The sequence below is a fragment of the Protopterus annectens genome, chromosome 5.part0 (assembly GCF_019279795.1).
Source record: "Protopterus annectens isolate FY-2018-M chromosome 5.part0, PAN1.0, whole genome shotgun sequence".
NCBI lineage: Eukaryota > Metazoa > Chordata > Ceratodontiformes > Protopteridae > Protopterus > Protopterus annectens.
The window spans coordinates 1,822,998,856-1,823,011,956 of record NC_056735.1 but is presented as its reverse complement, the minus strand read 5'-3'; the positions used below and the strand labels follow the sequence as shown (position 1 = coordinate 1,823,011,956).

Sequence of the window (13,101 nt, the reverse complement as noted above, 5' to 3'; positions counted from 1 at the left end):
TGCTTAAATGTAAAGAAAAGCTATATAGCAATGTATAGCTGAAATCTTCACAGCTGAGTCATGACTTCATGTGCATTAGGTGCACAGTTCAAATACCAAGACAGACCCTTCAGCTTTTACATCAGAAAGCATTTGTGTATAATTTTTTTATTTATTCATCTAGATGTTCATCATGTTTCACTGTTGCAGTCATTACACTTGGGTTATCCTGCTGGCAGGCTACCCGCAGTCGGCCAGAGTTCCAAAGTCTAGGTCCAGCGTCGGTTGCTGTTGCCTCTTCCCTGACAGTGTGTCAGGGGTATAAAAGATGCAACCTATGCCATTTTCTTCAGTCTTTCTTGCCGTGCGTTGCCCGAAGCAAAAGCAGTTTGCAAGTGCTGGTCAGCCGACTCCTGAGATTTTTGAAATTGAGTTTCAGAACTGAAGTCTTCAATAAAGCTAAATACCCCGTTGGGGAAACTTTTTCTTGCTTGTCAGTAAAAGTTAATAACTGTATTTCTTGTGGGAAGCAAATACCTCATAAGGGCTTTCACTCTTACTGTATTCCTTGCCTTGGCCCTGACCATGACGTTACTAGTTGTCGGTTTTGTGCTAGATTCAACAAACGCACTATTAAACGTCGGTTTGATTTTCCTTTACATTATTTTGGGCAAAGGTTTAACTACATAATGCCATCGGAACAACCGACGACTGGAATTTATAAAAATGCAAAGACAAAGAAAAGGACAGGCATCCGAGGTCCAAAACCGATGACGAAGCCTCTTCTAGGCCAGTCGCTGGTTCGCCAGTTCTCAGTGAGGCACTTTCGCAGCCCCTGACACCCACTACCTCAGAGCCACAGGCCGTATCCGACAGCCATGTGGAGACACCGAGGCCTGTGGAAACGCAAGGTATTGAGCCTGCGGAAACTTCCCTCAGATGGGTCCGGAGCCACTGAGCAGGCATCGGCTTCTGAGGGTGTTTTCAGACCTTCACAGCTTACTATTAAGTCCACTACAGCTGCCAAGGCAAAGTCAAAAACACCATTAAAGACAAGGAAGCAAGTACAGCATTCTCCTGAACAGTCTTCCATGCCAAAGAAACAGATGCTCAAAATGTCCGAAGACCTAATTACTTTATGGGTTCCCATCCCCCTCCTGACAAAAGGCCTAGGCAAGACACTGACTATGATTCCTCTGACCAGGTTTCTATTTTCTCTGATTCCTCTTCTGATCAGGGATATTTTCTCCCTCTTTATGAGGACTCTGATGCAGAAGAGTCTATACCTTCAACCTGTCTGCCTGAGGATTATTCTTTTGGGGAAACCCTGCACACCATTAGGGAGCATTTCCATTGGGAGAACCAGGATTACTCAGAATCCAAGAAAAGACTCAGTGACTTTCTTTTATTGCCTCAGCACAGGCCTCTGGCTATTCCCCCTGTGCTTGATATTGTTGTTGATGTTTTCTCTGAATCCAGTCTGTCTCCTGATTCTTTATCCCCTGCACCAGTCAAGCCAGACAGGTACTAGAGGGTCACTGACTCTCATAAATTTCTTTACAAAAACCCTGCTGCAGACCCAGAAACAATTTCTCAGGGTCCTAAAGGGGTTAAGGCTTCCACTGCTAAAAATCCTGTCCCCTCAGATAGGGATTCCAGAGTTCTGGACAGATGGGGAAAAAAGTTTACACTTCCGCTACTTTAGCTGTAAGGGCTTTAAACTGCCAGTTTCACATGCTTAAATATCAACAGTACCTCATGTCCTTGTTAAAACAGAAAATGGTTACAAACTCAGAAAGTCCTGACAGTAAGGAAATGCAGGATTTATTGCACGCAGCTGAACAAGTGGGAAAGCATACTCTACAATGTGGTTTTGATTCATTAGAGGCTTCTTGTAGAGCCGCAGCTACAGGCTCTGTCATTCGAAGGCATGCTTGATTGAAAGAACAAAGTTTACCTGAACATGTTAAAGTAAAATTATTGGATGCTTCACTACAGCATGATATTTTGTTTGGTGTTAAGGTAGAAGAGGTGTTAAAGAAAATGGAGGATAAAGCAAAATCAATGCAGACAGTAAAGTATTTCTTATAGTTTCAACCACCTAGGTTTAGCAGAAACTGGCCTTCAAAAAATTGGTCCTTTCTGGTGTCAGACAGGCCACAAAGAGGCAGATACAGATGCCCAAGAGGCAGATCTCAGCCCCAGGGCTCCTACAGACCTAAACAATGGGGTGATTCAGCCCCCAAAGGAGGAGAAGACGAATCACAACCTTATAGGAAACAGTCCCAATGACTTCCCTCTACAAATGCCAAGAACTTACCTTTTGGCAGCATCCCTAGGGGGAAAGCTAGCACTTTTCTCAAAAAATTGGCACATAATCACCCAGGACAAATGGGTACTGAATATTGTTTCTCAGGGTTACAGGTTCCACTTTCACACCCTTCCAAAATCAAAAGGTATGCCAGACCTGCCACAAAACCAATGGGCAGAGGCACAAAAACAAATTGCTGCGCTCATGGACATGGGAGCTATTCAAAGAGTACCACAACAAGAACAGGGACAAGGATTTTACTCAAGACTTTCCCTAGTACCCAGAAAGGACAAAGCCTGGAGACCAATACTGGACTTGTCAATCCTAAATACTTTCCTGGGTGTTCCAAAATTCAAAATGTTAACACTTCAGCAACTTCTGCCCATGCTGGGCAAGAAGGCTTGGCTAGTTACTTTGGACCTCAAGGAGGCATACCTGCATGTCCCAATCAGACAATCTTGCAGAAGATACCTCAGATTCATAGCTGGCTCAATGCATTACCAATTCTCTGCACTGCCCTTTGGCTTATCTACTGCGCCCAGGGTCTTCACAAAAGGCCTGGCACCAGTAATTGCATTTTGCAGACAAAGAGGAATTCAAATATATCCCTACTTGGATGACTGCCTTATTCAAGCAGAGAGTAAGGACATTCTTCTAAAGCATCTGGCATTTGTAAAAAGATTACTAATTTGCCTAGGGTACACAGTAAACGAAAAGAAATCAAAACTAGTGCCCTCTCAAGAGATAATATTCCTGGGTGCAAGCTTAAATACAACTGCCCAGATGGCTTATCTCACACCAGACAAACAAAGGCAACTGGCTCATTACTTTCAAATGATGGCAACAAAGACCCAGCTCCCTGCAACAAAAATTCTGCAGGCCCTGGGCTTCATGGCGTCCTGCATTCTACTAATTCCATATGCAAGACTGCATATGAGGAAACTACAATAGTATCTAAAAAGTGTTTTGACTCAACATTGCCACAGCCTGTAACCAATCATAACTTTAATTCCCTGCCTACAACAGGAGTTTTGATGGTGGTCCCAGGCCTGTCACCACAACAAGGGACAGCCTTTCACCTTACCCACAGCCAGGCAGACAATAACAACGGATGCATCGGATTATGCCTGGGGGGCACATATGGCAGGAAAATGTATTCAGGGCATGTGGCCCAAGGAACAAATGCATCTTCACATCAATCAAAAAAAGATGCTAGCTGTACAGAATGCCCTGACAGCTTTCAAGGACCTACTACATCCAGGACAACTATTAATAAAGACAGACAATACCACAGTTATGTGGTACATAAACAAGCAAGGGTGCACACATTCCTACCCCCTCTGCAGACAAGCCATGACTTTGTGGAACACAGCACTGACCTATCAAGTACATCTGCAGGCACAATTCCTGCCAGGAACAAAAAATACACTGGCAGACGAACTAAGCAGAAATCTCATGGATCCTCTCTAATGGAAACTAAATCCACAGGTGTTCAGCATGATAACAAGGAACTGGGAACGCCCAGACATAGATCTTTTTGCCTCCCCTCACAATTGCCAACTACAGAAATTCTGCACAAGAACTTGTCACTCTCAAGCATGGAAAGTGGATGCTCTATCATTCAGCTGGACAACCCTGACAGTTTATGCCTTCCCTCCACTGCCTCTTCTTACCAAGGTGCTCCTAAATGTCAGACAAGAGAGGCCAAAAATGATCCTGATTGCCCCAGACTGGCCACGCCAGCACTGGTACCCAATCCTAAAGAGCTTGTCTCAAGGCCCAGCCTGGCCTTTACCTCAAATTCCTCATCTTCTGACTCAAAAAAACAATCAGATTCTGCACAGTCAATTCAGAACCCTAAATCTGGCAGCATGGCAGATAATGTAACCACTCAGACTGCGCCTCTCTCTAAAGCTGTTATGGATGTCATTTTAGAAGCCAGGAGGCCCAGCACTAGGAAATCTTATGCATAAAAATGGAAGAGATTCTGTGCTTGGAACCAGGCACAAGGGCTCGAACCACTTGTTCCACATATACCTCAGATTTTACAATACCTAACTGAGATGCTGGACAAAGGCCTATCCTTCTCATCATTTAAGATCCATGCCTCTGCCATTTCAGCTCATTACAATACGAAACCTCCTATTTTCTCACATCCTCTACTAAGACAGTACCTCAGAGGGGCAAAAAGCATAAGACCCCCAAGGAGAGCACCAATACCAACTTGGGATCTCAATTTTATTTTAGAAAAGCTCACACTGCCTCTTTTTGAACCAGCCAGCACAGCTGATATAAAATTCTTATCATAGAAAACTGCTCTGCTCCTAGCAATAACTTCAGCAATAAGAGTCTCAGAGTTACAGGCATTAATGGCTGTGGAACCTTTCATAATTTTTCACCAGGACAGGGTTTCTCTTAGGACAAACCCAACATTCATGCCAAAGGTGGTTTCCAGTGTGACTCTTAACCAAACCATTAATTTACTAACTCTCTACCCAAACCCCCAAAATAAAGGGGAGAGACTTCTGCACACTTTGGACATACACAGACAGCTACGATTCTACTTGAACAAAACAAAAGCTTTCAGAAAAACTGAGCAACTGTTTGTAGCCTATGCTGCAGGATCACAAGGAAAGCCTATCACAAAGCAGACAATTTCAAAATGGATAGGACACTGCATTCACTTCTGTTATGCACAACATGGCAAATCAGTGTCTAAGGGCGTTAGGCCACATTCTACCAGAGCAGCAGCCACTTCAGCAGCCTTTCTCAGAGGAGTACCAACCAAAGACATTTTAGAAGCTGCAACCTGGAGTTCAGTGCACACTTTCACCAAGCACTACCACTTACCTCTCTACTCTAAATCCAGAGCAGGCTTTGCCACTGCAGTTCTGCAGGGCCTGGTAGCCTCTCCTAATCCTATTTAGACCCAGCCACCCAACCTCAGCTTTGGGATTCAACCCAAGTGTAATGAATGCAACAGTGAAACACAATGAACATAGTACAGTTGTGTACCTACCATAAATGTAGATGTTCGAGTGTATTCACTGTTGCAGTCCAGGTTACCCACCCACCATCCCCCTTTTTCATTGCTGGGACTTTTCTGTACTTCTCAACTCTATACAACCTATGTGGTGTATTTGCTTGTAGATGACGGGAATGTTCATATTAGTACATGCATGCTTTTTGGCATAATTTATTCTTTTCAGCCTTCCTATCTGGGGACACCTGACATCAGGGGCAAGAAAAACTGAAGAAAATGGCGTCGGTTGCCTCTTTTATACCCCTGGCGCACTAACGTCAGGGAAGAGGCGACAGCAACTGATGCCGGACCTAGACTTTGGAACTCTGGCCGACTGCAGGCAGCCTGCCAGCAGGATAACCCAAGTGTAATGACTGTAACAGTGAATACACTCGAACATCTACATTTATGGTATGTACACAACTGTACTTTATTGGTATTTGTTAACCAGGGTAGTGGAGCTGGTCCAGAATCCCAGTGTCAGTGAAGATATGAGGTGAAAACCACCAGTTAAACACAAGTGTCTGATAAAGTACAGTTATACCGTAAGATAACATAATGAAAGCATATAGGGAGAGGTCGTGTAAAGTAAAATACATACAGTTAATAATCAAGTATCAATAATGAGTAATTAATATCAATATATTTTTTTAAATTAATTACATATCTTGTTTGCCCTTCGCTAAGTATTGCTAAGCACTGCTAAGCCAAGCTAATCAATGTTTAAACAGGGCCTGTTTTAGCAATACTTAGCAATGCTCAGCTCTGCTTAGCTGGTTTGAGCATTGCTAAGCAGTTCCACTTGTAAGCAGTCCTTAGCTCAGCTGAATGGCTTTCTGCGATGCTAAGTGGAGCTAAGCATTTTTTAAAACAGCCAATGGTGGCAAAGGGCGGGAAAAAAAAGCCTTATTTAAACTGAACAGGCGGGAATACAGCCAGAACCTGTTGGAGTTTAATCACTGCAGGACCTATGTCTGGAGTTGGAGAGGGAGCACACTTTCAGGCACAGCACTGGAGTATGTTGGAGTCCAGGGTCATGGTTGGACTTCTAGTAAAAGACCATGACACCAGATTGCTGCAGGGCCACTACCAGGGATCTAAATACAAGTCTGAGGCCTGGGGCTGTCTGGCATGTGACCTCACCACTGCCACTGGAATCCCCCACACTGGTGAGCAGGTGCATCACCATTATGATGACCTGAAGTGGAGGAAGGGGGTGATTTTGGCCCACTGGACCCAAGAAGCTTGGGACCGGAATGACCCAGAAGTTTGTAAGTATAGCAACTGGTGATTTATCAAATTGTGGTATGAATATCTGATAGACAGGTATGCATAATGGTGTTTTCCCTCCACAGCTGCAGAGGAGAGGGCTTGCAGTATAGAGGCCCACATGGGGCACCTAGTGAGGATGCACCGACAGACTGGTGAGTACAGATCTATCTTGCAATATATAGTACAAAAAATAAGAAAGAGTACATTGTTTATTGCCAGTAGGTATTGTGTGTTCTGACTGTACTGCAATAAATGTGTGCTTAGACCCCCAATGATATAACTGAGTAATGCCATGCATTGTGCAATACAGATGAAGGCATCAAACAAGCTACTATTGATGAAAGAAAGCTAATACTGTAATAATAGTGTGTAGGAATGACACAAGTGCATCCTGTATAAATACTAAGGAGCTTGTAATAAAGTACATTGTGAATGAAATTGTGAAGGTAATAAATATCATTCGTTCATCATCTACAGGATATGAAGTACAATTGCAGTCCAGATTTTGAATGTAATAAACCACTGTATCATGTCACTGTCAGTAAAGTTCTTTACACCAAGTGTTGTGTTTATTTTGGTCTGTTGTTATAGAAATCCAAATGTACAGGTGCTCCAGAGCAAATATGGCTATGACACCATGAAGTGACTGGAGTTCGGCTGATAAACAACTGTTATGCTAAAGTGTAGATGTAGAGCTGTACAACAAGATAGAATACAATGTGATATATGTTCTGCACTAAGATCTGAATCTTAATAGTAATGTGTTATGTATTATAGTGTGTCACCCTCAGGATTGTCTTTTGTTAACCTTTACATTTCAGCTATATGTATTCCCGAATGTAGGTACGCCGATGCAGGCAAATATGAAACTGTACTAGCTGTAAAATGAAAATATACCATCTGCAAATCTATATGGGTCAGTCAGGCAACCCAGCACCCTGATAAGGTCTGTACCGATCACACATATTCCCATCCACTAGGGGTTAAATTTATAAACCTGCATTTCAACTATTAAAAACACACTGCACCTACTGTCTCTGTCATGCATGAATATCATGCATGTATAACTGTCACCACAGTCTTCTGTGACACTCTACCTATATTACTAGGTCAGACTTTGTAACCAAGTGAGCTTTAGGCACAAATCAGTCACTCAGCACCCAGCAGTGGCCCAGTAGCTCAGTGTGATAAGAAATAGATATGTTGTTAATTTTTGCATACACAGACTATGGTTTAAATCCAGGGACCGGTACTAAGATGTATTTACAGTAACAGACAAGTAGTCTGGACTATTAGTAGAAGCAGTCATGTAGTGATAGATATGTTCTCCACAGGGCTTACAGGTAAACAAGTGTCTGTAGTAGCTGTAGGAAGGGTATACTAATAATCTGTGTCCAGATGTACTAGTGTGTAAACACCAGTCCTCAGCAAGTTGATAAGACTCCATTAAATAAAATGTCAGGCAGTACATCACTATTCCAACTGAATTAGACCAATTAAATGTTTTAGTGTTGGTATGGCTGTATGCTTGGTGCATCTGTGAATGTGTGCCAATAGTCCAACCCCATGCCTACATCTGATCGCAGGATAAGTGTATACTCCATGCACTGTGCTCGATGCATGTCTTTCAAGTGTCATGGTGTCACAGCCACTGATCTCTGTTGCCATCAACCTTGGACACAGATATAACTCCATTTGAAGTACACCAGTATCACACTCACATAACAGTAGTGCAGGGTATACCTTGTTAGTCATATATGTTACCCTGACATGTAAGAGTCCCCTGTAGTTATGCATCTATAGTTCTCACAGCTTGGTCCATGCCATTCCATGTCAACAGCTTGAGAGGTATGTATGTGCTCCAGAGGCTATACTGCACATGCAGATGTAAAGTAAGGGCATATCTGTAGAGTATTGAGCAGTACTGCTGTGATAAATATAGCCTATACAGTCTTTAATGGAAAGTTTTTCTCTCCCCCCACCCCTTATCTGGATCACAAATCATTATTTTTATACTATGGGTGTGGTTTCATTTACACATATGTTGTTATCATAAACTAATGTTGGGTCTTGTGTTCAATTATTGGTTATATATTTAAATGGGTGAATTCCAGCATTGTTGGCCTTTTGCCGAAACTGTTACTGGCATGCTGTTACAATAATGACTGTTATTCCATTTATGCCTGTGTTCTGTATGCTATGCAATTCTATTGTTCTGAGTTAATTGGAACACCCTTGAATGCTGTTATAACTAACGTTGAAATGTTTTGTTCATGACTAACCAATACTCTTTGACAAATCTCAACACCATAGCACATTTGGGAAGGCTAATACCAGTGGATCCACCTGTTCCACTTCATCTGGCCGTGGCACCGACTCCCAGCATGTCTGGGACCCAACCTGGAGCTGCCTTCTCCACTGGTGCTGCACCACCCTTGGGTAGAACAGGGGATGGGGCTCACCCAACACCAGTTTCCAGGGTTGGTGCACAGGGTCTTCAAGCATGACATGGATGGCTGCCTGCACCAGATAGAGGACAGACTGGCACACCTCGAGGGGCAGCCTAGCCCCAGCACCCAGCCCAAAGCACAGCCACCTTCGCGGCCGTGAAGGGGCAGTGGTGACTGCCCATGGGTGGGGACCTCAGTCACACTGTTTCCATCTGGGGGCACGTGGTCCTCTGATTCCAAACCACCTTCCCTGTCCAAGGTGTTTACCCCCCATGTGTCACACACCACCCTTGTCTGCTGCCTTGTCTGTCTTGGCTGTCTACCTCTCCCACCCAACTTACCTCCCCCACACATACCAATATCCCTTCCCCAACATTCCACTCTCCCCTTAAAAAAGAAGGGCATCTGTCCCAAAAAAAATATTTTGCCCCATACATAGCTATCCATTTTGCAAATGTGTCCCCTGGACACAACTAATTTGGTCTAATTGGCTTCACATTGGATTTCTGTTGTCCTTACTCATCTCTCTGGGATTTGAGGGTCCAAATACATGTTCAAAATTTGTAAACTTGTACAGCTGTTGCTGCAGAAGAAATGGGGAGCTATGGTCCTTCCCTACAGATGTCCTGCAGATCCCTACCTGCTTTTCATCTTGTCTTTCTCCCTCTTACCCCCCCATTTCACCACTTTCCCATCACCCCATTTTCATTTCTTTTTTTAAAATTAGTGCGGGTTTAAGCAGGTATAAGTGCCACTTGACATCATGGTGCAGCATACAAACTCTTGCAAACCCACTTAAAACCACATAAAACTGCTATAATCACCCTATCTCATTCAGACACTGTTCTGCCCAGAACAAAATAATTATCCCTGGAAGTCTCAGACTTAGGACCCTCTATACAACAGTCAGAGAACACACCACTAGGCTAAATCATCTCTGGGAATTTAATAATGCTTTTCTTAATATATCATGCACTTCAATGATGTAACTTTAGGGAAAAAAGACACCACTGCCAGTTATTCTCCCTAGGACCCTCTGAACTACAGTCAGAACAACACACCACTAGGTCAAATCAGCTCTGGAAAATAGCAACTGTTTTTGTAAACATATCCTGATTGTCAGTGATACAGTACTCCTATATATACTAAGACAAATCACAGTGTACTTGGGCCTCTGACGCAGACACCAAACCAGTACACACACAAATAAATGCTGCTAGATGGATGGGAGGCCTACAATAACAGGTACAGCTGACAACTGCACAGACTGTTACTGAATGTACACAGTTGTGCCCCCTACTTATGGCAGGGTTGTCATAAAACCTATTCTGTGTGCTGACATACTGGCAAGGCAGTGCAGATTGGGGTTACAAAATCATGATGGACAGCTCAGTGTCACACATCATACCCATTTGAACACACATGTCCATGGTAATCCTGTGAAACACACTGTATGCATGTACATATGTCCTACAACCACACCTGCCATGATAATGACTCTGTAGCTGTATAGGTTCATAGATTCATAGGTAGGTACTAGGCTATTGGCCCTAGGGCCTATTTAAGCCTAGCCAAAAAGGTACCCTGGATTTCGCCACCCAAGAAAATTATTTTCCTGTGCCCCTGTTGAGCAGAACCACAGAAGTGATCCCCAAGGTGAATTTCCTATCTCCCATCCAGTCATCAAGATTTTTCTTGAAGAGTGCTAATGAGGAGCTTTGTTTGATATAGCTAGGTAGTTTATTCCAGAGTATGGGAAGTTTCTGGGACAGGAATCTGTCCCTCCAGCATGTTCTGTTTATTGTGGTGACAAGGTATAGGTCTCTAGAGCATGTAGCTCAGAGGACTAGAATTTCTTTAAGTGGAGCATGTACAACAGCTCTGGGTTTGACATAACTTTGTATGGTAGGCAGAGATCACCTCTGAGAAGGTGATATGCGACGGAGTAAAGCTGGAGTTTTTTTAGATGGTCTGCATAGGGCATCTGTTTGAGGCCAGTAATCCTCTTTGTGAGGTATTTCTGCTGCCTTTCCAGTTATTGTATATGTCTTGTGAGGTACATACCAAAAGGGGTGCTGCATTCTATAATGGGTCTAATGAGTAACAAGTAGAGAGGAACAATGACCTCTTTTTTCCTTGATGAGAAACCTTTTGCGATGAGGTGTCACACGTAGCAGGATTTCCTGACTACTTAGGCAATGTGATTATCAAAGGAGAGACTACTGTCCACCTGTGGCCCAAGGTCTCTTATCACACTTTTGGTGTTATGTAGACTACCGGCTATGTGGTAGTTCATGGGTACAGAGTTTTTACCAAAAGGGGTAACAATGCACTTTTTGGCATTGAGCATGAGGCCATGGCTTTGACACCAGGTGTCTGTCTCAGTGAGGCTTTTCTGTAGGATGTCCACATTGTTAGGAGTTTCAGTGATGGCTCCTAGTTTGCAGTCATCTGTGAACTTCATTAGCCAAAGACCTTCTGTGTTAGTATGTACTTCATAGAAGTAGATACCAAACAGGTGAGGACCGAGGACTGAACCCTGTGTTACTCCACTTGTCACTGGTCTGAAGTCGAATTTGGAGTCTGCTACTTTCACAGTGTGGGTTCTGTCAGTGAGCCCGTTGGCAACCCATCTTGTGACATAAGGATTTATACCTAGTTTAGTGAGTTTATCTATAATTCCAGAGTGGGGGATGGTGTCAAAAGCCTTGGCGCAATCTAGATAGGCTGTGTGAACCACCTTACCCTCATCTACGGCTTTGGTGACCACTTCAGAGAAGTCTATCAGGTTTAGGAGACATGATCTGCCTTTTACAAACCCGAACTGGGTGGGGTCCAGAGTTTGGAGATTACCAATGTCATTGTTTATATGTTCTATGGTGATACATTCCATAGCCTTGCAGATGAGGCTCGTCAGGCTAATGGGGCAGTAGTTCCTGGGGTCCGTGGTGGCTCCCCATTTGTGGTACATTCCTAGCATGTGTCACAGCTGGACACCCACAGTTTCTGGCCCACAGTCCAGTCTGTGCCACAAGATCTACATGTGTGTCAATACAACATAGGAAGAACTGAACCTTGCAAGATGCAGCAAAACTGGTTGCTGCTACTGCAGTCACTGCCATCCACAGTAGCACATCAAAGGCCTGCAGGGTGGGATACATTTCACAAATATGAATATGTGTACTAAATGTTGTCTATAAATCTCTGGATGGCACTGTTATGTAACATATGTGCCAGAGGCACATACCTCACCTGGACTCATACCTCTGCACCTCTTAATGCAACATATCTGGAGAAAGCTTGACAAAATGGGGGTAACAAAGGCCCAAAATTAGGGACAGATTTTCAATATTGCTCATGTGTACTTTGAAAGTTGCTAGAGTAAAGGGTTTTGTTTTAACATGCATTTGCTGAAGGGTTTGAAGTCTGTAACTCACATGTATGTCATTATTTATGGACTTCAATCCTGAGATCATCCCACTGATTTGCCAGGAAAAAGAGGAACAGGCCAAACATATGAGGCAAAAATCTGGACATTCCGGGGAAATCTGTAGTGCTGAGAGGTATGGCCGGACTGTTAGGGGCACGCTCAACCTGTCCATGCTGTGACACCACAGCTGACACCTCTCCCTCACTGACAGTAACAGCTTGCTGTCGCCCACTGTCTTCACAATCCCTAGTCTGACTTCTGGCCAGAATGCAGCAGCTGTGGCCTGCTACACATGCTACAGTATGTCCAACTACTTGCTACAGACCTAAAGTACCTCCCAAGCACCTACAACAGGCCATCCACACAACACTCATACATAAAGGGTTGGGGGGAATGCTCAGGTGAAAGGGACATGTCTTAGTCTCCCTTTACAAACATATACACCTGATAGACCAGCATCATACCTCTCAACCTCTTAGTGCAAGAAATCCAGACAAAGCCTAACAAAATGGGGAGACAAAGGACCAAAAATAGCGGCAGATTTTAACTATTGCTCTTATAAACTTAGAAAGTTGCTAGAGTAACAGGGTTTGTTTTGACATACATTTTCTGAAGGATATGAAGTCTGAAACTCAAA

The 13,101-nt window shown here is 43.6% G+C and overlaps 1 protein-coding gene across 1 annotated transcript in view; it reads left to right on the top strand.

Moving 5' to 3' along the window:
• ADGRG7 (adhesion G protein-coupled receptor G7) overlaps positions 1-13,101 on the top strand; it is a 974,993-nt gene that overhangs the window by 523,311 nt on the left and 438,581 nt on the right. The window lies entirely within an intron of this gene.